Raw genomic sequence first — 26,900 nt, forward strand, 5'->3', positions numbered from 1 at the left:
TCTTTATTTTCCCTACATAAATACACCGAATATATTTTTGAAGTTATCAGGAGGTAAACATATTGAATGTGAAAGCTCATCTAGAGAGATATCTAATATATCCAAAGAGGAGAAAGCAACAGAAAATTAAGGTGGTAAATCTAGAAGAAAGGATAGATTCAGAACCTGAAGACACAGTCAGACATTGTAAAAAGAGAGACATGGAACAGTAAAGAAAAATTTCAAAAGGCAAAGTCTTAGAATGGTGTAAATTGCTATTAGCATGAGCATTATTACCAAGAATACAGAAATAAAATGACCCAGTTGAATTCAAGGTCTTTGTCAAAACTATACAGTACATATTACACAGTTGGTTGCCTTGGCAGAGAACTTTTGACATTTGAGTAATTACATTGTCATTAAGAAAGCCACCTGCAAAACAAATAAATGGTATTACTAGGCAGGGCCAACCATACTCAGTTAACTCTACCTTGGCAGAAGGTCTACAGAGAAGTTTGGGTTGGATTTGCTCCATAAAAAGGGATGAGGCCATAAAGTAAAATAATAGGATTTATATACAAAATGGTTAAAACAAAGCCAGGACTGCTGACACATCTGTAACAGCCAAAGTAATAAATTGTGAGGTTTCTTATCCACATTTTCTGGGCTATTCCACTTACCAGAGATTAAGACTCACAGAAATGTGGGATCCTGGACTAGGAAAAGGAAGTGTGTCAACTCATTTCAGAGGGATTTAAGCATGCTGCTTCTGAGCACCTTTCCCTGCCTCACCATTACTGTAGGGTGAGCCAACCAGAGGGAGCAGTACAACAGGCAGATAACAGAGCACAGGGGCTCCAAAGATGTTCAAATCGCTGTTGAGTTTCCTCTTACATAGCAGGAAAGGTGCGTGTCAATGACTTAAGCCTATTACAAAGCAAAATTCAATTCAAGTGGTTCGAATTTATTAAGGCAAAGCTTAATAAACAGACTGGTTACAGATCAGTGGGCTGGATTAAGGCATACACCCAGAGATTTGCAACAGAGAAAGTTATGACCACTGATAGGCCTGAAGGGGCAAAAGGAGAAATAGTGATTCCGGAACATCGTGAGATCACAAACAGTAGGAGCCATGGAAGAGGTGTCTCCTAACATAGCTGTACTCAAGGAGGGTACAGGCCAATAGGGAATGGAGAAAAACCCCAAGAACGCTTGCCTTCCACTGTCCTGTCTGTTTTCTCCTGCTGGTGCCTCCAATTGGGCAATCCACCAGAAACCAGCTGTCCCAAGAGCCTGTGTCCGTTTCCGGGGGACATTGCACAGCAGAGATGGACAAAGTAGGATTTAGGGGTGGGGGGTAAAAAGAAAAAAATTGAGATTGTTCAGGATATTAGCCAGCTATCAAAAGTGTATGGAATGCCTGAGCAATTCAAAAACAGTACAAAAATTATTTTTGTTCTCTTGGGTATTAGAAAGCATAAATAAATAAGTACTCTCCTTATGCTGCTCATTTTAGGAAAGCGAATCATTCAAGTTGGCAGAGTTTATAAGCAATGTCTCTTTATTCATGACCATGCAATAACCCCCTGCTCAAACAACTCTTTGCTTCAGGATAAATCTTGACTTCAAAATAGCAACGGAAAAAGGTTAGACAGGATTGCTTGTTTACTATGGGAAATGATCTATGGATTTTTGGGGAAGAATTCCTAGCAGTCTATCTCAGGTATTTTCAAGTTCTTAGCAATGGAGAGAAGCACTTCTGGAAGATAAGCACGATATTCCTTTATGGCTCCCCACAGAGCCAAGTATATCAGTGGAGTTTATTGAACATACTGAGAAAACGTTTCCTGGCTCTCACATTAATGGGTTTATGAACGGAAGATGCTCCTGGGTAGTTTGTATATTGCACTGAGATCTAAACTCAAGTGCAAATCATTGAGCTAATGGATCCAGTGGAAAGAGAACTCATTTGGAAGACAGGACACCTGGGTACCAGGTTTGGGTTTGCCACCAAATATGATCTTAGACCCCAGATATAAATTACTTATGACACACTGTGCTTTCTCAGTAAAAGTATGCATATGGGATAGTTTATTTCCAGTGTCCTTTACAGAATAACTTTTAAAAAATTAAGCTCTAAATTCTAAAGTCATTTATTCAAACAACCAAATACCTTTCTGAAGAATAAGCAATGCAGAAAGGAAAAATAAATATTATTACTTTTCTCTGGCCATAGTTTTAAAACCTGTTTTTTGAATTCACATTTGCAAGGATATTAAATATATAAGGTGCATGGCAACAGCATCAGCTAAAGACATGTGGATAAAATTTTGACCTTCTCGTTGCTTAGAACTTTGTGCTTGAAAAAATTATACAGTATAGTTTGGAGGGGGAGGAGTCTTCCTTTTACCCTTTTGTGGTAGTTTTCTTTTTAAGAAAAAAAAAAAATTCAAGCACATCCTTTCTAGTCCATTTTCTCAATCCAGCCTTGACTTCTAGTACTTAGTCTGTTTCTTCAAGAACCTTGTCCTTACAGTCTTCTCTAAGATGATATTTATGGATCACAGCAACATTTAAAGTATTACCTTTCATGAGAGCCTGAATAATGGCCCTCAAAAGATATCCTCACCTTGGCCCTGGAACCTGCACATATATTACCTTACCTGGGGAAAGGAACTTTGTAGATGTGAAGTTAAGGATCTTGACATAAGTAGATTATCCTGGATTATCTGGGTGGCCCCAATGTAAAGACAAAAGAGAGATGCAGGAGGGTAAGATCAGAGAGTGAAGAAGTAGGAACAGAAGCAAGGGTCAGAAAGGAAAGAAGATGCTATAGGCTATTGGCCTGGAAGATAGCATAATAGACATTAGCCAAGGAATTTAGGCAGCCTCTGGAAACTGGAAAAAGCAAGAAATAGGTTTTTCCCTAGAGCATCTAGAAGAGTACAGCCTTGCCAACATGCTGATTTCCACTAGTTGAAACTGATTTCCAACTTCTGGCCTCAGGAACTGTGAAATAATACATTTACATTGTTTCAGCCACTAGGTTTGTGTTTTTTTTTTTTTTTTTTTTTTTTTTTTTTTTAAACAGCAGTAATAGGAAACCAGTAGAAATTCTAAGAATATTTTAAGTAGGGCCTTCTGGAAAGACCTAAAAATCTCAATTTAATCAAATAAATAAACATATAATGATTTAATAAATCTTTGGTGATTTCAGATCTTATGACAGAAAGTTAAAGAGACTTTTTTAAACTAGAAAATAGTACCCACAGTCCCTCAAACACTACTAAATCAATTATGATCTATTGACTTACATGGCAATAAACCCAACTACAGCCCTAATCCATGATTCTTTAAAAAAGAAAAATTGAGATTAAAAAAGTCACAATCACAAAGTTTCTCTCAGGCTCCCTCATGGATGAATTCATAAAAATGCCTTATCTTTTCTTTTGGAATTTATATCATTTCATGTTTTTTTATTAACAAATACCAGCGGATAATTTTAAAAGTTAGTCTTTAGATTCAACATCATTAAATGCGTTTTTCTGAACTATAACGTTGGTAAACGATTTCAGAATTTCCCTTTTTGGAAGGAGCATTTTTCTGAATTAAATTACAATCATAATGGATTAAAACACAGTTTTTTCCTTCTTTCCAAGTCTCCTTAGGTGAGCTCCTAAAAAGAACAGAGTGAAATTTACTATTGATGAAAATGGCTATTTATTCTGTCTATGCTCTGTAGCCTCTGAATATGCCTGTCTCTAATTGTACTTACCATATCATATCAAGAGAATTATTTTCTTACAAGGCTGTCTCTATTCATTAAAGTCTAGTGATTATAATATGAATGTTTTAAGGTTAGGAATTGTCTTTATGCACCTTTAAAAAATCTCCCAAGCCTTGTGTAAGGTAAACACTAAATAAAATGTTTTGTGAACTTACCAATTCTTACGTAGGCTAAGATTATAATACACTTGATCATGCTCAGAGAGTTTGTAAAAAAAAAAAAAAAAAAAAAAAAAAAAAAAAAACTAAGGATAATCAGAAATAGCTTTCAATATTGAACAGTGTATACCAGATAATATAAGTAACTGCTCCAAAGCAAAAATATCATTGTTTAAAACATTCCTGGAAGTGTTAGAATTCTCTTTGCAACAAGTGTTTACCTTGGGCCAAACGGTTAAGAATTGAGAGTATTTTTCCCTGTGCATTTCCATACTTTCCCTTTACCCTGGCCTCCACAACACCTTCTCACTCAAAAATGCCCTCCACCTTCATCATGCTTCACTATTTCCCAGGACATATGCTCAGTGTGCCCCAGACCTGACTACTTCAGACTGCTGTGCATGTTCAGGCAGTCGCATCCCTCTTTTGTTCACTAAATTGCACTCCATTTGCAGGTCTTTGCTTCACAGTCTTGCTTTCTGCTTTAGAAGTATCATTTATCATTAAAGAAATATGTGCTCACTTGGTAATGTATACATAATATATATTTATGTATCAATTTAATATCATTCTCCTAGAAAATATTTTTCACACCAGGCCTTCCTTTAGACATAACTTCTTAGCACACAACATAGAATTTCAAATATTTAGTAATGCTGTATCATAGACTTTTTAAAAAATCTTTAAGTTCCCTCAATTAACATAAGCATGTGTTTATGGGTACTACTGGTCCTGATTATAGGAAGCATGGCCCTCTAAAGAGCCGTCAAATTCAGCGTGACCTACTTTTAGTCTTACTACAAAAATATAAATATAAAATAATATCACCGCATGGCAAAAGTATTTTAAGCCTGTTATTTACTTACTTTAAATATCAATCCATCAACAAGTTCTTGATTTTGAACAATCCCTTGGAGTTCACAGAAAGGAAATTTGACATGTTTTACGAGAGTAACCATGTTGGAGGGATTAAAGAGGGAAAGGAAGCCAAATTACAAGGCTCAGTTTGCTAACGAAGTCAGTAAAGAGTACAAGGAACTATCATAATGTTGGGTACACTTTGATCCTCTATGAATATTGTGCAATGGTGGCTGAACATGATCACATTCATATCGAATATGTCATCTTGATTTTGGAGTCACTGGGTAATAAACTGTGATGAACCATGGTCAATTTTTTAAAGATGATTGAAGACAAATAAATGAGTTTCTCAAATGGGTAGAATAAAAAGAAAAAGAAAGTATGCCAATTAGTAAAGTAGAGACAGTAGGCCTAAAGCAACATTAAAAATGTAGACATTAAAAGAAATGAGTGACAGACCCAGAAGTTGAAAGCTGTAAAAGTCTAAACTGATTTCTGCTGGCAATGTAATGTGTAGTGATTTATGTAATTTATTACAAATGTTAAAAAATTTTAATTACAGGAAAAAGCCTCAGGGATATTCACTTGATAAAAGTTTTCCCTCCTTAATCTGTCATTCTCTAACACTACAAGGTTTGCGGTATACACAAAAACTAGAAATATTTTTAAAATCTATTATTTGGAACCTAGGGAAATTTCAAGCTCCAGGGAAATTTTGAGTAGCTATATTGTGTGTGTGCGTGTATTTCCAAGCCTACTTAAAGTCCATGTTAGTAGAAACTGTACCTTTTCATTTTGCTGTTGTTTTCTGGTAATTTCAGTATCTAGCATGAAGTCAGTAGGGCTCAAGTATGTATTCACATAAAAATCAAAGTTTCAAAGAAGGTTCAGAGCTACAATTATGATTCAGAATCACTGCCGAATTCCCCCAGCTAAACTTTCTGTCACTCAGTGCTCAACCAGCAGTCTCTGAAAACATACTAGTATCCCATGAAAATCTTCGAATAGTATATTGATTTATTTTGTAAACCAGATGCATAGCAAAAACAACAGATATATCTTAGTCTGCTTGGCAGTCATTTTATCATTGGAACCATTATGAATAAATATTATTTATTGTGTGCCTCCCATGTGAGTGTGATGATTTAAAAAATTGCATCTAGTGCTTGATAAAATTATAGACAAAATTTTATTTTCTATATTTAAAAGTTAAATATACTTAAGTTTGGGAACGATAGACACTGGGGATTCAAAAAGTGGGGAAGGAGGGAGGGGAGCAAAGGCTGAAAAACTACTTATTGAATACAATGTTCATTATTTGGGTGACAGCTTCCATTGAAGCCCAAACCTCAGCATCACACAATATATCCACATAACAGACATACAAATGTAGCCCCTGAATCAGAAATGTATATGCCTGAGTTTAGAGGGTTCAATAACTCATCCAAGAGCACATAGCTAGTAAATTAGTTGGTTTAAGTAATCTTTCATCACTTACAAATTTGGGTTAACATGAACAATTTTCTAGGAATGGCTCAAACATGAATACTCTGAAAAGCAAACCAGCTTCTACCTAGTTACTTCCTCATGTTTTATCAGCGCAAATCCAGCCAACTGAACTCATTTAAAACTCTGTTTTTAGTCTTTTATTCACACTATTCCATTCTTGACTCATTAACAATTATAGTTTCTGCCCGCCCTCCCCCGCCCCCCTAGAAATGTTATTTATTCACAAAAACTAAACCAAACTGATGACCTCTAAATCAGGGGTGTCCAGTTGTTTGGCTTTCCTTGGCCACATTGGAAGAACTGTTTTGGGCCACACATAAAATACACTAACACTAATGATAGCTGATGAGCTAAAAAAAAAAAAAAAAAAAATACAAAAAATACAAAAAATTTCAGTGTTTTAAGAACGTTTATGAATTTGTGTTGGGCCACATTCAAAGCCATCCTGGAACACATATGGCCCACAGGCTGTGGGTTGCACAAGCTTGCTCTAAATCCTTACTTCTAGCTTCAACCACTTTCAGAGCTTCCTTGAGCCACTTCAAGCAGAGTATCCACAAATGAACTCATTCCCGCCCCCTTCTGACAACACGTCTCTCATTCTTCAATGTTCTCCAGCTGAGTATATCACCTCCTCATCTTTCACTCAAGTGAGTTATCTTTAAATTTACATCCTTCTTTACCCTAAATGCCTATGGCCACCAAGTCCTGTTCTTTCTGTCTCTGATGTGTTTCCATGTCTCCATTTTCATTGTCCCTGCCCCAGTTTAGGTCATCAACTGCTGATTCCTAGAGTTTTGAAATATTTCCTCACTTCTTATCCTGTCTCCCGTATCCTAATATCAACCTGTGTCTTAACCACCCTTCAAAATTATCTTTTGAAAATATAGATTTAATTATTAAAAGCTATTTTTTCTGCTTTACAAGGATAATTTCCCCACTTTAGGCTTCTCTCCATATCCAAATACAAATTTCCAACTTGCACTATTCACAGATCCATATTATAAATAATTACAGGTTACAAGTATTGAATACATTTTTGGATAGATTACCAAATCTATTTTTGATAGATTATCTATTTTTATAGATTACTACCACAAAAATGCAGATTATTAAAAAACTAAAAGATGCTATAAAATAAATCATACAAAGTAATAAAAGGATAGAAGAAATAAAAACTATAATTTAAAAAGAAAGGACAATATGAAAAAAGAACAAGCTGATTTGACAAAGAAATAAAGCAAGCTTCCTCACACCAGAGCATATACCATTACATTTTTTTGTGTGTGCTTTCCTGCTACATTCCATTTGCCATACCATTGTTCTAATTCAGGAAATTATGGTATCTTGAATCAATGCAATAGCCTTATTGGTATTCCAGCTTCTAATATTGCCTCCTCTCCCAATCTGTGCAAAAGCAGGCACAGTCATGTAAAACGCTCATCGGAACATATTACTTCCTTGATAATAACTACCCATGGCATCTTGTTGTTCTTAAGGTAGTTCGCAAGGCTCTCTGAGTGTGTTCTTGCTTGCCTCTTCAACCTCGTTTTCTATCATTTACCCCTTTCACATTCTATTGAGTTCTTCGCACGTGGAGCACAAGGTACTCTCTATACCTCCTAGCCTTTGTTCTTGCTATTCCCACAGATCTTGCCCTGGACACTAATTTCTCATGGTCCTTCCTGAAAACCCACAGTGGAGTGAGATAGCCTTCCTCTGCTCACACATACTTTATGCTCTTCTCTTAAAATCACATTGACAATATTTAATTCTGAGATATGTGATCAAATGATAGTATGTCTATAAAATGCAGGAGATAATGGACTTATTAATATTAATTATGTGGATGGTATTTAGCAGATGTTCTACAAATATTTGTCAAAAACACTCTTCTCTTGCATCTCTTTAGTTCCTTTGATCTGTTGAAAAAAATTCTACTAATATTTTAAGGACTAGCTAAAACTGTCACTTGTTTTTGAAATATCAATTGCTCTACTTTCAGTTGCCTTATATTGCAATTATTTACAAAAGCTTATTTTTCCAGCAAAGTTATAATCTACTATATTGATTGGATTTTGTGAGTTTTCAATACACTTCTAATGAATGAATGTATGAACTAATGGCTAGAAACCACCAAATGATAGGTCATTAAGATTCCATAAAGATCATAAATGATCATAAATATTACATTTTTTTCAATTTTATTTAAATAGTAAACCTTCTGATTTGAACAACATATCCTTTTACATATCTTCACCATTTGATTGTTCTTTCTATCAAAGTTTCAGGAAATAGTCTACTCTAGTGTTGAGAAAATTATCTGCTGTACTCAGAAATAATTAAGTATTTACATCAATCCTAAGGCATTGAAGTTGCAAGAGATTCAGAGCAATATGGCTGTTTTCTGCCTTGCTATTGACAAACTGAACTCAACAGGAAAAAGTGTACCTGCCTGTTTCACTGAAGTCCATTCTAACTTTGGTTATTGTAAAATCAAATTTAAGCCTTACAGTGAAAAATATTTCTTCTTAATTAAAACATGTTTACAAATTTTAATCCATTAAGCATGAAAATATAGTTAAAATTTGATGAAGGATATTAAAGAAAAACTAAATAAATTGAGAAATATGTCATGGTCATGGATATGACTGACTGTGTGAAGATGTCAGTTCTCCCCAACTTGATCTATAGAGTCCATGAGAATCAGAATCAAAATTCCAGTAACTTATTTTGTGGCTATCAACAAACTTATTCTGAAGTTTATATGGAAAGGCGAAAGACCCAGAATAGGAAACCCAATATTGAAGGGTAAGAACAAAGTTGGAGGACTGACACTGTTCAATTTCAAGATTTACTACAATAAATCTATAACTAAATAAGGCTATAGTAATCAAGACATTATGGTATTGGTAAAAGAATAAATAAATAGATCAATGCAACAGGATAGGAAGCTCAGAAATAGAAAGTATTTCCAAATATAGTTAATAAATGTAGTCAATTGATTATTGACAAATTAGCAAAGGCAATAAAATGGAGCAAAGACAGTCTTTTCAACAAATGATACTGAAACAACTGGATATCTACATGTAAAAAACAAGACAAAACAAAAAACAAACAAACAAAAAAACAGTCTAGACACAGACCTTACACTCCAAGAATTAACTCAAAACAGATCATAGATCTAAATTTAAAATGCTAAATTATAAAACTCCTGGAAGACAACACAGGAGAAAGCTAGATAACTTGGGATGTAGTGATGATTTTTTAGATACAACACTAAAGGCAAAATCCATGAAAGAGATCATTGATAAGTTGGACTTCATTAAAATTAAAAACCTCTGTTCTGTGAAAGACAAGGTTAGAGAATTATAAGAAAAGTTACAGACTGGGAGATAACATTTGTAAGAGATACAACTGATTAAAAAAAAAAATAATAGCCCAAATATGCAAAAATCTTTTAAAAACTACAAGAAAACAAGCAACCTGATTTTTAAAATGGGCAACAGACATAAACAGACACCTTATCACAGAAGGTAAACATACAGATGGCAAGCAAGTATACATTAATAACATGTATTCAATATCATATGTTACTAGAGAATTAAAAATAAAAACAAAAAAATGTGGTACCACTACATACCTATTGGAATGGCCACAGTCCCAAACACTGACAATATCAAATGCTTGCCAGGTTGTGGAGCAACGGGAACTCATTCATTGTTGGTGGGAATGCAAAATTGTGCAACCACTTTGGTGTACAGTTTGGCAGATTTTTACAAAACCAAACATACTCTTCACGTATGATCCAGGAATTATGCTGTTTGACATTTACCCAACTTGACAATGTATGTCCACAAAAATCTACACATAGTTGTTTATAGAAACTGTATTCACAATTGCCAAAAATTGGAAACAAAAATTGGAAACAAGATGCCCCTCAATAGGTAAATCAACCGGTAAAGCTTGACGGTAGAAAATTATCTGGTGCAAAAAATAAATAAATAAATAAATAAATAAATAAATAAATAAATAAATAAAATAAAATAAAAGAAAGGTCTACTAAGCTCATATGGAAACTTAAATGCATATTACTAAGTGAAAGAAGTCAATCTTAAAAGGCTACGTACTGTATGATTTGAACTATATGGTACTCTGAAAAAGGTAAAATTATGGAGAGAGTAAAAAGATGAGTGGTTGCCAGGGCACAGCATGCAGGAAGGGATGAATAGGCAGAGCACAAATGATTCTTTAGACAATGAAACTACTATGCGTGACGCTATAATAATGGATACTTGTCCTTATATCTTTGCCAAAACCCATGTAACACAAATATACAACACCAAGAAACCTAGTGTAAATTATGGACATCATTCTCTAACCATGCCTCAATATAGGTTTATTGATTATCACAAATGCACCACTGAGGCGTGGGATGGTCATAGTGAGGAAGGATGCGCATGTATGAAAATAGGGAATGTTATGGGAACTCTGTAGTTTCCGCTCAACTGTGCTGTGAACCTAAACCTACTCTTAAATGTTTATTACCTTAAAAAAATATTTAAAACATACAGATGTAACTTAAGCTGGCATTCAGTTATGACTTAGAGAAATTGAAATTAGAATATTTATACAACTCTTCTCTATAATGAATTTACCACAATAGCCTTGTAAGAGACTGAGGAACAAATTAACTCCATTTGCTCCATTTATATTGTTATTCAATTAATTTAAATAGTGTGGCTTTTAAAAATTGCTTTTTAAATAATCAGCTGTATCAAATTTGGCAATAGCTTTTTGGAAATAATTGGGCTATTAATCTGCCTTGTAGATTCCAAGATCCTTGCAGAACCGTAAGACCTTTCTCAAATATTTCCCTACCCTTCTCTGAGGGTATTCCTTAGACCCATATGCAAAATATGTTGTTTCTTGCCTGAATGTGATCTTAAATGTTCAGAAAATTGTCTTACTACTATAATTTTTCCCCAAGTGACTAGTGACAGAATAAAATAAGTCAGACTAGCATACATATGTAGAATATAGTAAAATGACAAATTACATAAAGCTGGTAATAGTTAAGACAATTACAAACAGTATTATTTCATCTCCAAAAAATACTGGAAAAAAACTAGTGATATTCTTCCAGTATACTGAAAATTGTTATATATATTCTTGAGTGATCAGTTAATATTTTCTAGGCTTAACCACAGGTACTCTCATGGCATTTGGGTTGTGAAGATTTTTATTGCAAGCCTAAGGTTGGATTATGAAGAGAATGTGCCAGCAATACGATGAAAATGAGTAATTCCTATTTGACTGAAAAGGAAGTTGAGCACAGGTACATATAAATGGAGGTGATGTGAAGGCTGTAGTAAGAATTCAGAGATCCTGCGTCCCACAATTTTGCTCAGAGTTTATAATAGTATTTTTGCTATATAATTTAAACATATCAGGGCACCTCAAAATTGCTATCATCACCATGGTGTTTTAGCCTAAACATTCCAACACTTATGAAACTCCAATTGCTTTTGCAAACCCAGTATGGGAGGGAGATAAGATAACAGCACAGTCTTTCTGAAAAGTAACATTTATTTAGTGATCATTTTGGACTCGTGCAGACACTGTTATGTCAGCTGACGCACCTTCATCTCTTTCATAGTGTTTGAGCCCTTTAGATCAATCAATTCAAATTCTTGCTCCTAACACACTGAAATGTTTGGTTAAGCTGACAAATTTGTGTGGTAAATATAACCGCCTGGCAGGAAGCTTTCTGCCTGCCGTAGTCAATGCTTTGAAATAAATCCAGCCAGAACCATTTGTTCAGGCAGCTTTGAAAGTCAGTGATACAAATGGATAAGCTGCATGTTCTTGCCTTAGTGCTGCATTAGAATGACTCAGTGGGTAGAGACAGGCCACTGTTCTGGAAGGTCCAAAGGACTCCACTAGCAAATGGATCAGGCAGATACAGGTTGAACTCAGCAGGAATCACTCAATATATCCTGTGTGAGAATTTGGGCCAGGTCACAGAGGCAGAAAGCCCTGGGGAAGCCGTCAGTCGATGCTATGCATTGACGTCTCATGTTTGGGACTGCTCTAACAGCAGTGGGGCAACCACAGAGGAGGGGTGAGGATGTATGGACACTTCTGTGTCTCTTGGTAAGACTTGTTATCTAAGCACTGAGAATGAAAGCTCACAATGACTTTGAAATATTTCTATAACTCACTCATTTGTTTATTTATTAATTCATTTAAAACGTAAATATTTGATAAGCATGTCTTCTTTGAAAAGGAACGTTGGTTACTGCTGAGGGATTCAGCCAGAGACATATTTGACTTCACAACAGATAAAAATATCATAAGATGATATAAGGAACATTAGAGAGATATTAAAGGCAATATTATGGGTTTTTTTTTTTTTTTCCTTTTTTTTCCCCGATACAGGAGAGTCTTACTCTGTTGCCCAGGCTGGAATGTAGTAGTGTAATCACAGCTAACTGCAGCCTTGACTTCCTGGGCTCAATCATTTCTTCCACCTCAGCCTCTTGAGTAGCTGAGCTGGTACTACAGGCACATGCCACCGTGCTCAGCTAATTTTTAAATTTTTTGTATAGCCAGGATCTTACTATGTTGCCAAGGATAGTCTTGAACTCCTGGCCTCAAGCGACTTTCCCACTTCGATCACCCAAAGCACTGGGATTATAGGCATGAACCACCATGCCCAGCCTATTATAGAATTTACATAAGTGAGAAATTATTTCTGGTTAATTAAAAGTGATTGTTAACATATAAACACGTAAATTAGCTCAGTTTATGGAAATGATACTAAGCACTACAAAGGCCAAAACTATACAGGCCAAAAGGGGTTCCTGAGCTGAGTAGAATGCTTTTCACATAACGAATGCAGTAACTTAAATTGGTATGGCCTTTCTAACTTCCTCACCACTTTTATATACCCTATTTTATGTGATCATCACAACAGTGCTGGAATATAAGTAGATGAGAAACTACTAATCAATGTCACAACTGAAAAAGGAGATTCCTAAGATATCTAATTACTGTCTTAACGTTATGGTAGGAAAATCAAAGTTTGAATTGGGGTCTTCTCCACACATTTTTTCTTGATCAAGCAGTTTCCAGTGTAGATTGTTAAATTTGTGAGAAACATTTGAAGATGTGAAAATGAGAGGAAGACATTAGTAGAGGGGACATTTACATTTCATTTTAGATATTGCTGAAATGTTTGAAGTTATTTTTAGTGTTTATATACTCCTTTTCAAGTTGAAAATACCTGAGAGAATATTCAGAAAAAATAATATTAAAATAAGGAAAATAAGGACATAAATAATTTAAGGCATAGAGAAAGGGAAAAAATGTATTTCATTTGGAATATGAAAGATGACATTTTATGAACAATGTGTGTCAGGTTCAAGCAGAAGTAAGCAGAAGTGATCATAATATATAGATTGATCTTTTTCAAGGCTAGATTAGCCAAGTACAAGATCAGATAAACATCCTCAAAATAATTTTATCTACATCTATAGACCCAGCAAATGTGCACATCTTCATTGAAAATACTGCCCCACATCATACATACTAGTTAGGCATCCTTGAACAATTCACTGAAAATTTCTACACTTGCCTATATTCTCCCTATCATGGAAATAAGCATAGGTGTCTATCCGCCTATTAGTAATAACAACACAAATTGTAATGTGTTTGCAATTTATGCAAAATGACACAATATTGACCCTAATACTATTGGAAATCTAACTACATATCTGGAGAATAAAACATTAATTAACATGTTCAGAATACTTAACTACTATCAGTTTGAAATGATACTTTTCCCCTAGGAGTCTACATACTGCTTTCCAAATATAAATTTATTTTGAAAAGACTTGTATCCAGCCATAAAAAAGAATGAGTTCACGCCTTTTGCAGGGACATGGATGAAACTGGAAGCCATCATTCTGAAGAAACTAACACAGGAACAGAAAACCAAACACCGCATGTTCTCACTCATAAGTGAGAGTTGAGCAATGAGAACACATGGATACAGGGAGGGGAATATCACACACTGGGGCCTGTTGTGGGGTCGGAGGCAAGGGGAAGGAGAGCATTAGGACAAATACCTAATGCATGCAGGGCTTAAAACCTACATGATGGGTTGATGGGTGCAGCAAACCACCATGGCACATGTATACCTGTGTAACAAACCTGCACGTTCTGCACATATACTCCAGATATTAAAGTTAAAAATAAAGATTTGTAAAGTACATATGCCCTATGGAGGCAGGTTAGTATAAGAGAAATTCTGGACTAGAACTCTGAAAATAGAGATTCTCATCTCAGTGCCACTCCTGCCCACTGTGATTGAGGGCAAACTAACCCTCAAGGCCCATGCATTCTCAACTGAAACATTACCGAACAGTGGCTTCTAGCTTGCTGGCAATGCAGGAATGAGCAACAAATCTGGAGATGCTTTGGAATAAAAATCTGGAATTTTAGGGGAAAATGCTGGTTATCCATTTCAAGGTGGTCATAGCTTAAGAGATATATTCAGTCTTGATATGCCCATATCCATAAGGTAAAAGATAGGGAGGCTTTTAAGTAACCAATTGTAACCCTTCTCTCTTGGTGAGTTAAACGGCATGGCCACATTGATTTGACTTAAACATCTTTGGGTGTGAGTTATATAATCTATATATCTCTTGTCCAAAGGAATTTGTTTAGAGCCTTCTACTATCAAATTATATTCTATTGTCAGAGAGCTGATACTCAGATGTGTTCTACTGTGGAGATGGTTTTTAAAGAGTTGATTTATTGCAAGGAAAGGTGAGTCAGCCTGGCTGCATGACACAGGCCAGGATGGGAAAATGGCCATAGACTGGTTTGTATAGACACAGAGAGAGTAAATCCAGAATTTAGAGTTTGTGTTCAATTAAAAGAGAGCAGGAAATTCAGGTTTCTGTGGAATTTCCCTAAAAGCCTCTATTCTGGGGATAACTTGATGAATCAGGAGAGAATACAAAAATATTGATGGAGAAAAATAAAAAATAGCATGTAGATTATCAGGAAGATAATCATAGCCTCCAAACAATATAGAAATGGAAAGTTTAAGCTTCTCAATGGCAGAAAACAGCCAACCATGTCTCCAGTGCCAACCACTCCCCTGGTACCTAGCAGAGTGCCTGTGTACGTAGGTCCTCAAGAAATAATTGTCAAATAGGTGAGATGTGCCTGAAATAGGTGTGATGGGGCTTTAGTTTTCTACATTCTTTTTTCTATGATGGAAATAAACTCAGATTGGGACTAAGGAGGTAGGAGGAGGGAGCTTAGAAAAGGAAAGCCAGAAATTTATTTACATGTTCCCAAATCTTTAAATGAAGTGCTTTGGAAAAAGAAAGGCAAAATCTATTATCATCAAGATGTTAGAATCTGAGACTCTGGCTCCTTGACAAGAGCATTGCCACTGCCTGCCCTGCAGGTTCAAGAGAGCTGAGACCCGGACTGCCGAGAACCATTCTGAAGGCAAGAGGAAAGCAGTCATCTCATTACCACACATATTTAGAGCATCAGAACTTTGCATTAAATCTTCAGGGCTATTTGAGGAATCATCAACCATTGGCATTTCCTACTCACTGTTGACTCCAAGACGCAACAAATTAGGGGAAAATAGAACTGAAAAAATAATAGAAATACAAATAATGGAAAACATACTAATGAGAAAAGATAAAATCTTGAGTATTCAAACTGTTCTTAATTAAATTTTGGACTGGGACTGCCCCTAAGTAGGGGCAGGAAGAGAAAGAGGAGGAGCCTTTTCCCATTTCCAAGAAATGCCCTTCACTTTTCTTTTACCAGCACAGTTTATGTGTATTTGCTTTCCAGCTGGGTCCTGATAAGCTTCAGAGTCAAGAACTCTTCTAGGCTTATGTGAGATACAAAGCAAATCGTTACAGCAGTCTCAGCCTCTCAAGTTGCTGACAGTACTTTAACAAGAGCTTGCAGTTCAAGTTTTCCTGTCCTTGTTTCTGGCTGAAGTCTCATAGCAATGATATGACTTGTGCAGGGCAGGGACTATTAATCACAGTTTTACAGATAAAGAAACAGGACTTGGCAATAGCCACATCTGGGATAAAAACCTGATATCTGTGAGTATTAATTCAGTGAGTTTCCCACCATATCACAGAGGAAGCATGACATGACTGGAGACAGCTTTGCATAAGGATTACGAGCATGACATCTAGAGTTGTACTGATCTGGGTTTGAACCTTGATTTGGCCATTCCCTAGCTGTCTGACGAAGGCAACACACTTAAGTTCTCAGAACCTTAGTTTTCTTACCTGTAGAATGGCGAACAACAATAACATATAACACGTGAGGATTAAAGGAAATGATAAGTGTAAATGTTAAGAATAAAGTCTGCTATAAGACAGACCTTCATGAATGTAGTGTTTATCAGTGTGATAAGAAGGGAAACTACACAGCAGCTGAAACATAGTCTCAAGGTTGAATGCCAAAATAGGGGTGCCCCATAGGGATTCAGTTTTGGGGGAGAAGAAGGTGAACAGGAATCCTAATTTGGACATCTATCAGTGATGCAGGCTTTTAACTAAGTCATTTAACCCTTTCTCAATTTAAGTGTTCTAATTTGTAAAATAGGGATACGAATGTATACTGGGTTGTAATGGAGAGAAGCATAAATTCACATGAAATATATTGCACAGTATCTGGTATATAGCTAATGTTCAATAAATGATAGCTTTGAAAGATATTGATCATTATTCAATATCATTGTTCAATATCATTCATAATGATAGAAGCCCCTGTCTCATTACATTTTCCGATTTTGGGAAGTAAGACATACACACAGATACATACACACACACACACACACACACACACACCAAAACTTTGATAGAATTATGGATAAGAAACTAACTTATGATTTCATTAAATATAATGATATTGTTAAAAATAGGACTCAGGAATAACTTCTGCAGAGTCTCTATGAAGTTATTGTACACAAAAATAAAATAGTCATATCACATGGAATAGTATACTGAAAATATATATCCTGAATCAATAACAACGTTCTTTTAGACCCTTCCAATTACTATCTCCCTTTAAAAATTTTTCATACTGCTAATATTATTTTATTTAGTTAGAACACCGACAGAGATATACATCTTTCTGTGTTTTGTTCATAATAATGTATTTTTAAATGGTTAGATGCCTTTCTACCTTTTAGAGGAAGAAATTGTGGACACTTGTCTTTCAGGTCTTACTTCATCTCAGTCCTTCTTAAATATGTCCCAGCTATCCTTACTGATACCACCACAGGGTCCTCCCCTCTAGGTTTGAAATTCAGCAAGAATCTTTTAAGATTCTTGAACATGCAACATCAATATGTTGCCGTGAGGTTGTCCTGCACTGGGAATGGACTTCATGGAACCCAGGCAGCCAGGAGTAGCACAACTCTCTGGCAGCATGCATGGCATGCAATGGCCCCTTCCATGAGAGGCAGTCCACAAGTATCCTATGGGCAGACTGGAGCCCACGTCCCAAAGTCCAAGTTGGAAAGTAATAAAACATTTAACGAGTGATATGACTGCTTCTCATTTGCCAAGCTGACACAAGAGGCAATGGGATACCTGTAGTTATACCTTCGCAGTGTAATGAGGTCAGTTATGCTGAAAAAGTTTATAGAAACATCCTCAAGTTGACTGGAAACTTCTTGCTGTATCAGCTCTGCTACTACCCCTCAAGTCCATCTATAGGGAATTTCGTAGACATTGATATCTTGTTTAAATCTGATGCCAAAGTGGTCTTGCTCAGATGATGAAATTCAGGATTTGGACAATATAAGGAGTTGACTAGTATAAATATGTAGTCAGTTTGCATTAAGAAAAAAATGCAAGCTTTTCTAAAAGGCTTCTAAGGAAATATGTTATTTTTACATAATTTAGTTTTAACAAATTAAAGATGTTTTGTGTTAAAAACTACTTGCCTTAAACCCTTTCTACGGATAGCTTAATTATACAATAAAACTCCCAGAAACTTGAATTCTTAATGTTTCGATACAAATATTCACACCAATGCAGAGACTCAAGATACAAGCAAGAGCAGTTCATTAACTGCCACTCAGAGGAGTGTTTCAGATGGGATCGATATTGGGATAAGACCCAACCGGGCAACGAGGCAGGTGAAGTGAATGAGGTGAGCCATGCAGATGGGTGGTCAGATTCTGTCATTATCTAATATTTGTATATTTTGTTTATTATGGATGTTTACATTAATTTTGCTTTTCAAAAGTTAAGAATTAAAATGTGTATCTTTATTACAAAGATTGTTGGTACCTCTTAAATTTTGCACCTCACCTGCCTAACCCTAATTGTGGCTCTGGATTAGATGATTGATCACAATTCTTCATATGCCTGCATTAACATTCCTGCTAAGATTTCAAGGTGGGTGGAAGGTACTTTCCACCCCCTGGACTTTGGGCTTGGCCAAGGTGGATGTTTGCAGATGGAATGTAGGCAGAGCTGAAATCTGTTTGCATTGTGGGGCTTTCTCCCTTGAATTTCTGCTATCACCATGGAAAGAAAATGCCTCAGGCAGCTGAGAAAAATGGAAGAGGTGATTACTATATTGAGTCATACCAAATTATAAACCTCGATGTTCACAGATGCCAGATGAATACAAAGGAAGGTAGGGGAACTGTGGCCCGAAGAGCACACGTTCCTCTAGCAGGGAAGCTGACACTTAGCCCCAGCCAATTATTAGGCAGGAATGGAAGCTCCAGGTTGCCATGTCTTCTAGTTTTCCAGAGGAATTCAGATGATTCTGCAAAATTTTCTAATTCAAAACTACTGGCCAAGAATTGAAGCTGTTTCTACTTACTGCACAGGCCAAAACAAACAAAGCCTATAGGCCACATTTGGATGTTAGGTTTTCAGTTTGTGACCCATGGTTGACAAGTAATGGACAGCTGGGGGGAGGCTATGTCGGCTTGTGCACTGCACAGAGGTCTCTGCCCAGGGACAAGTGGAGCTGAAATCCAGCCTTCAGCTCAGTTCTCTAAGCCAGTGCACACTGGCAGTGAGCACCAACTCAGAAGAATGGGTACTCTTTTTTGCAATTTGATCAAAGGCATTTAGGGGCATTCTAAAAATTCATTTCATATCTTAAGAGCAACAACAATAAAGCAATAACAGACTTAATGAAAATGTCTAATGCCCTAGAAATGAACTTCTAGTTATCTGTAATTTTAGATATCCTCTCTAATATGCCAGATAGCATATTTATTTCCTCTAACAACTATGCAAATTTCAGTCTAAGAATAATTTATAATATTCTTTTAGAAAACAGATTGTGTTCATATATTTTCAGTAATAAATTTGTGTAGTATAGAAAAATACATTTAGAAAAAACATAACACATTTGCCTTTCTATAAAAATCATCTATCTTAAGCACTGTTCATATAAATCTTAGAAAGGTATTTTTTCTTGTTAAAACCTAAGTTCATATTTTTAAAGGAAACAACAGCACCAGCAACAGAAGGTTGGGAGAATAGCTGTCAAACTATTTTTAGAGGTTAGTTGGGAGGATAATTGTCAAATCTAGCAAGAATGTGTGAGTGGTCTTCATTTATCAATGGCACGTCACAATATGGTAACATGACATTTATCCAGTATTGTGGAGAAACTGAGTATTTTAGAACACAAGTGGACTTGACAACGGAAGGTTACCACTTCAAATGCCCCCAAGAAAGTTGATGAGAAGCTATTTGAGATATATGATTTATCTGCCTTCATAAACAGACTAGACTAAAACAAATCGACAACTAAAACTTTGGATACTCTTTTCTTATCATCATACATACCAGCTTATGATGTAATACAACAGAGCCTTCAGTGGGAGATGAGGTTGTTGATCCATACACTAAATGACCCTCGATCAAGTCTACAGTCCAGTGGTTCTCCTGTATCAGAATCACCCAGAGGAAACAGATTGCTGATTCTCTTCCTGTATAGTTTATTTTCAGTAGCTCTGGGGTGGAAGGGGAAGAAATTTTGCATTTCTAACATATTCCCAGGTGATCCTGTTTCTGGTGCGGAGACTACTTTTAAAGCTCCAGTGCTATAGACTTCTTTTACTTTTTATTTTTAAATACATTTTTTTACCTCCCACTCCTTCTCATGTCACTTATCAGGGTTTTCTATATGCTTTTGCTTGTAAAACTCTTACAGAAGAACTGGTACTTCCCTGGCTTCTTTGGACAAATATTGTGCCTGTAGGCTCAAATTTTATTTGCAGCAATTGCACAGCCAGTTTTGGATGCAGAACTGGTGCTGCAGTTCTGGGTCCTGAGTGATCCTGCCTTTAACTTTCAGACTTAACTGAACTCTGGAATTCAAAGTATCATTTCCTACAAAGTATAGACAATCCCTCAGATCTAACATCCTAAGTTATCTTCTCAGATTTCCAAAATATTGTTCTCATCAAGATAGGCAAACATGAATTGTAAGCATCACATTACCAAGGAAGCATCTCTTCTTCCATCATTTTCTTATTCCTTGTGTAAAGTGAGACAGAGAAATGTTATTAGAATGATATTTTATTTTACCATTTAAAACCCAGGTTAGTTGTCAAACTTTGATATTTTCATTAACCACTAGTTGTCAGGCCAGAGGTGGTGGCTCATGCCTGTAGTCCTAGCACTTTGAGAGGCTGAGGAATGCGGATCATTTGAGGTTAGGAGTTAGAGACCAACTTGGCCAACATGGCAAAACTCTGCCTCTACTAAAAATACAAGAAAAAAAAAGTTAGCCAGATGTGGTGGCGGGCACCTGCAGTCCTATCTGCTCAAGAGGCTGAAGCAGGAGAATCACTTGAACCCAGGAGGCGGAAGCTAAAATGAGCCAAGATCACACCACTGCACTCCAGCCTGGGTGACAGAGTGATACTCCATCTCAAACAAAACAAAACAAACAAAAAAAAATTGCCAGTCCTTAGGAGAATTACAACTTACAACATAAACTCAGAATATCCTCTACAGTTTCTATAAATGCCAGAAAATAAAAATAAATGTGAAACATTCATTCTTGTCTTAAAATACTTAAATTTTAACTGTAAATACATATGGTCGTTGTGTAAATGATGCAGAAAGTGCTTTCACGCATCAATTAAAAAAACATAGTGATATAAATATAGAGATTGCAAAACATTTTTACTGTTTGTACCCTTGAACTCTCAGATGTACTCTTCAAATAATTCACTAAACAGTCATTCTCTTGAAATGTCACCTTCTACTTCTGTCACTGAACAATTAACATGTTTACATGGACATGATTAAATATGCACAGTAATTATAGCAGATAGGATGAAAAATCAAAGGAAAATTTCAAAAACAATTCTACATAAAGAAAATTTACCTGGCATGAAAGTACTATTATTAATGAAATTCAAAGGAGAGAGAGGCAGCAGAAATAATGGCATTCTAAATTCTCGATCAGTCTTTCATATATTTAAATACCTATCTCTATCAGTCTAAAGTTAATTGCTTGTAAAATTTATAATAGTGCTTCTATCTTCTGAGTTACCAGTAAAATTAAAACAAAAACTATATAGTAAAACATATAACAAACATCAAAATGGTATTAAAATAAAAGAGGTATAAATAAGAAAGAGGAAATAATCAAAATAATAATTTGAATGCATACTCTGTGGCAGGCATTTTATTAAGTATTTAATATCTACTACCAAATTCAAGTCTTCATATAACTTTGTAAATAGCTAATAAACAGTACCAATATTCAAAGTCAGACCCTGTTTGCTTCAAATATCTCATAATTATTTTGTATGTGACAACAAATATGAAAAAGCCAAACCCTCCTTGGAAAAGGCAAAGTATATCAAATTGGTTGGTGATATGGTTTGGCTCTGTGTCCTCACCCAGATCTCATGTTGAACTGTACTTCCATAATTCCCACGTGTTGTGGGAGGTACCTGGCGGGAGATAATTTGAATCATGGGGGAGTTTCCCCCATACTGTTCTCATGGTAGTGAATGAGTCTTACAGGATCTGATGGTTTTATCAAGTGTTTGTGCTTTTGCATCTCTCATTCTCTTTTGCTGCCACCATGTAAGAAGTGCCTTTCACCTCCCACCATGATTCTGAGCCTCCCCAGCCATGTTTACCTATAAGTTCAATTAAACCTCTTTTTCTTCCCAGTCCCAGGTATGTCTCTGTCACCAGCATGAACACGGACTAATATACTTAGATATGAACAAACATAGGAGGCACCCACATGCTATTAAAAGACACACCTAAAACAGTTTTTCCATACTAAATAGTATTAAAATATAAAACAAAATGCATTAGAAATAAAATGGGATTACAGAAATAAGATAGTATTAGAAAAGTGGTTACTTCAAGAGTTTAACAAACTTGAATATTAAACCAGATTAAGCCAGAAAACAAAAGATGTACAGACTAATTGTAATATACAAAAAACCTTAAACATGGATAAACTGAATTTCACATTATATTAGTATTTTCACATTATTTTGAAAAAAAAAAATCTTAAACCAATAGTCTACATAATTAGTGACAAAATCCTGCAGGCAGTAATTACTTTTAAAAATCAGAAAATGGGCCAGGCGCAGTGGCTTACACTTGTAATCCCAGCACTTTGGGAGGCCAAGGTGGGTGCACCACCTGAGGTCAGAAGTTCTAGACTACCCTGGCCAACACGGTGAAACCACATCTCCACTAAAAATACAAAAATTAGCCGGGCATGGTGGTGGGTGCTTGTAATCCAAGCTACTTGGGGGTCTGAGGCAGGAGAATTGCTTGAACCCAGGAGGCAGAAATTGCCTCTTGCGAAAGAGCAAGACTCCATTGCAAAAGAAAAAAATAAACAAATAAACATCAGAAAATATGAAATAAACTACACATAAGTAGTACAGTTAAAAATTAATAATCTCTTTGGTGAATGAAGCTACATGTAATTTTTGTCTACTTTTCTGTATTTTCAAATTTACCTATAATGCTTACATGTTTCTTTAATAATGACAAAATATTTTCTTTTAAAAGGAAAGCAAATATAAATGTATACATGTATATGCATATATGTGTATGTATATATATGAGTGCATTTTTACCTATATGCATACAGATGTGTGTGTGTATATATATGTACACACAATCGTGTATATATGTATGTTAAAGAATATTTAGAAACTATAGTATGGTATCAGTCATCAATTCCTGGGCTTTGTTTTTTATAAAGAGGTATAATTTTTCATATTGTCCTGAGTAGTGTCTTTATTAAACACTAAAATATCCATAATAATCTACAGCTTCCCTTTTATAAACCATTTTGAATCTCGTCTTCCATAATTATATATTTTTTTGTTCCTGATTATCTTTCCAGTTCATGAACCCTCTAGAAGGGAACAGCATCAGTAAATTTACTATAGGCTATATTAAAAAGACTTAAACTTTTTTTTCTTTGTCCTAAAATTACCTTCAAGCTTCAAGAGAGTTCTCCTAGGTATAATATTCTTGAATTTGTTGAACAAGTCCATGTTTCACTTACTAATATCCTTCATGGTCAGGAATTTGATTGTGTCCCTTTTCACCCATCATTTTTCTGTGCTGAAAATTTCTCATCTGGTCTTACTATAATATTTCATTCCTTTGATCATTTCAGTTAACCTTTCAGCCCTTTCCAACTGCCTTATGACCTTACCAGAATGTACTGAGTAGAACTTTGAACTCTACTCCAAGTACTAAAATATTACTCTGTTCAAACATATAACAACATCTTGTAATTCTGCTTTTCTCCAGTTTTATCCTGGTGATCTCTGGCATTTGGTTGACATTTTGAACCGCCACACTCCATTGGACTGTCTTCAAGGGATAGTTGACATCAATTAAGATATCTTTTCTTCTACAAATAAGTGATAGCAGAAAGAGTACTACATCATATCAGCATAGTTTTGAATATATTTCCCTAACTCTATTACATTACACTTTCCACAGCTGAAATTTATCTGCTATTATTTTGCCCATTCACACAGTTTTATGAAACATTCTTGTCTCCCCAGCTAAAACAGCTTCAGAGTCATCCGCAAACTTAAAGATCTGTCTCAGTGCAGTCATAATGGCCCATCCTCCAGGGGAGCACATTCTACGAATCAGTATAACTAGAATCATGGTGGAGCTACTTTTATTCTACTTTGGGCTTAGTTCAATTTCATGTTCTGTTACTAGTCTTATGTACACAAGGGATATTTCAAGAATTTGAGTGAAAGTGGTTGAGACAAGAAGGTTAAGTCTGTCTGGAGGCTATCAACCCCTACTCTGACTTCTTACTCTGTTCTCTGCCTCAACTGTTCTTCCTTATGATGAAGCCCCTCCCTTATACTCCAATTTTAATAACAGATCTATCATTTTATACAAGGCCTACTAAACTTACTTTTGTTGGTTTCTGAATATAAATGTCTTGCCTTACTCTTGTTAATATTCCATTTCCTTCACTTACCACCAGATGGTCTTCCTTTTCTCAAAGCAGTGTTTAAGAATCACTTGGAAGACTTATTAAGGCACAGTTTCCCGGACCCCAACCCTACAGATTCTGTTTCAGCAGGCTGAGGCGAGGCCAGTGAATTTTCATTTCTAAGAGGCTCATGGATGATGTCAATGCTGCTGGTCTGAAGACCACACATTGAGAAATGCACAACATTACACAAAGATTACACAAAATTCCACAATGCTCTACTTTTTGTTTGAGAGAAGAATCCCTGATAATCTACTTATTTGACCAGCTCATTTGGGTTATCTTGGTATTCTTTTCTGCACCCAAGGGCCCCCTATTCTTTCCTCTGACCATGGTATGAGAAAGGAAAACAATGTCAATTCGAGTTCTGCTTTCCGGCATCATGATGATGATAATGAAAATGATGATAATGAGGAGCCTCAATTTTGTCATCTTTAAAGTGGAGAGAAAAATAAATATTAAAATTAGCATCTCTATAATACATTGAGACTATGAAAAGAGAAATCAAGGCATTGTGCAAAGTGCTTGGCACATAATGGGTACCCAACAAATGCCTGTTATGAGAACATCAATGTGGATGATGATGGCAACAAATCATTCATTCAAGGTTTATTTAGGTGTTTTGGGGGACATAGTAAGTAAAATAGTAATAGTACATAAAATAAGGACTTCACTCCAGTGGGGTTCATATTTCACTGGAGAGATAGGAAAACAACAATTAATGAATAAGTAGATAATAACAGATTGTGATAAGTTATACAAAGGAAAATAACTGCAGAACTATGAGAGATGGTCTTAATCACAATGGACAAGGACAACCCCCATAAAAAGGCAGCATTTGGGCTATGATCCAGATGATGAGTCAGCCACAAGAAGAGCTAAAAGGATTCTAGACATATGGGGAGGTTCCCAAATATCCTGAGACTGGGAATTGTAGTGCATTTAAGGAAAAAGCAGGAGCTAGTATTGGTAGAGCCTAGTGAATAGTGGTAGAATGTGATGAAGTTAGAAAGGTGAAGACAAACCAAATCCCACAGTGGTTTGTAGGATGTGATAGGGAGATTGTAATTTAGTCTAAGAAAAATGGACGTCCCTTGAGAGTTTCTACGAAGGTGCATCCCATGATTAACCTCTTCACAAGCTCGTACTGGAGAAGAATGGGTTACAGAAAGGCAAGACTGGAAGAGAAAAAAGTTAGGAGGTTTTAGGACTGGTCCAGGTTATGAATAAGAGAAGTTGTATGGGGGAAGAGATAAGGTGAGGGAAGTCAGAATGAAGACAAGTAGACAGATTTGAAATATGTTTTGGAGATTGAACTGTTATGGATTTAATGTAAGGTATAAGAGAAAGAGGGTTTAAGGCTGATGACTAGATTTAATATATTGCAACACTGAGGCCATATTCATTAAACCAAATCCTATTTACTTATTTTGACAGTTTTCATATGTATTATATATGTGAGTGATTAATATTCCTTCTTACCCAAAGCTAACTTAATTGTGAATACTTATTTTCTGGGTTATTTTCTTAATAACTTACAATTTTGACATTTTTCTTTGTATTTGGCAAGGTATAAATAATGATACTGTGATTCTTGAGATCCCCTCAAGAAAGTAATATTTTTAGCTCAAATTATTTTTCTTAAATAATAATAGTGTATATTTCTAGAATGCTTCATATGTTCCAGACCCTGGTTCAAACCCAAACAACTAGGCTGTACAGCTTATTGACCTATCAGACATCATTCATCTTCTTTCACTACTATTGCTCTACTCCCACTTCCACAATTTGGTTCATGATCCCATATGCTATGATAAATCTTACTGTCTTCTTAATTAAGTTCTAATGCCCATCCTTAGAATTACAATACCTATGTTACGAATCTTTATCACAGATTTTTTCCTCCACCTTGAGTTTTTCTAAAATATTAGTAGATATCAAGAGTCATTGACCTCAGACAAGCATCAAACTTATGACACATGATCTGGATGAGACTTGTTATTCTGAGTTTGAGTAAGCATGGAGAATGTGTG

At 35.7% G+C, this 26,900-nt stretch overlaps 1 protein-coding gene across 2 annotated transcripts in view; it reads right to left on the minus strand.

Annotated features, from left to right (window-relative positions):
- Positions 1-26,900, minus strand: part of DCC (DCC netrin 1 receptor) — a 1,210,743-nt gene that overhangs the window by 586,049 nt on the left and 597,794 nt on the right. The gene's annotated exons all lie outside the window — the stretch shown is intronic.

Source organism: Macaca mulatta, chromosome 18, assembly GCF_049350105.2.
Source record: "Macaca mulatta isolate MMU2019108-1 chromosome 18, T2T-MMU8v2.0, whole genome shotgun sequence".
In the NCBI taxonomy this organism is placed as follows: Eukaryota; Metazoa; Chordata; class Mammalia; order Primates; family Cercopithecidae; genus Macaca; species Macaca mulatta.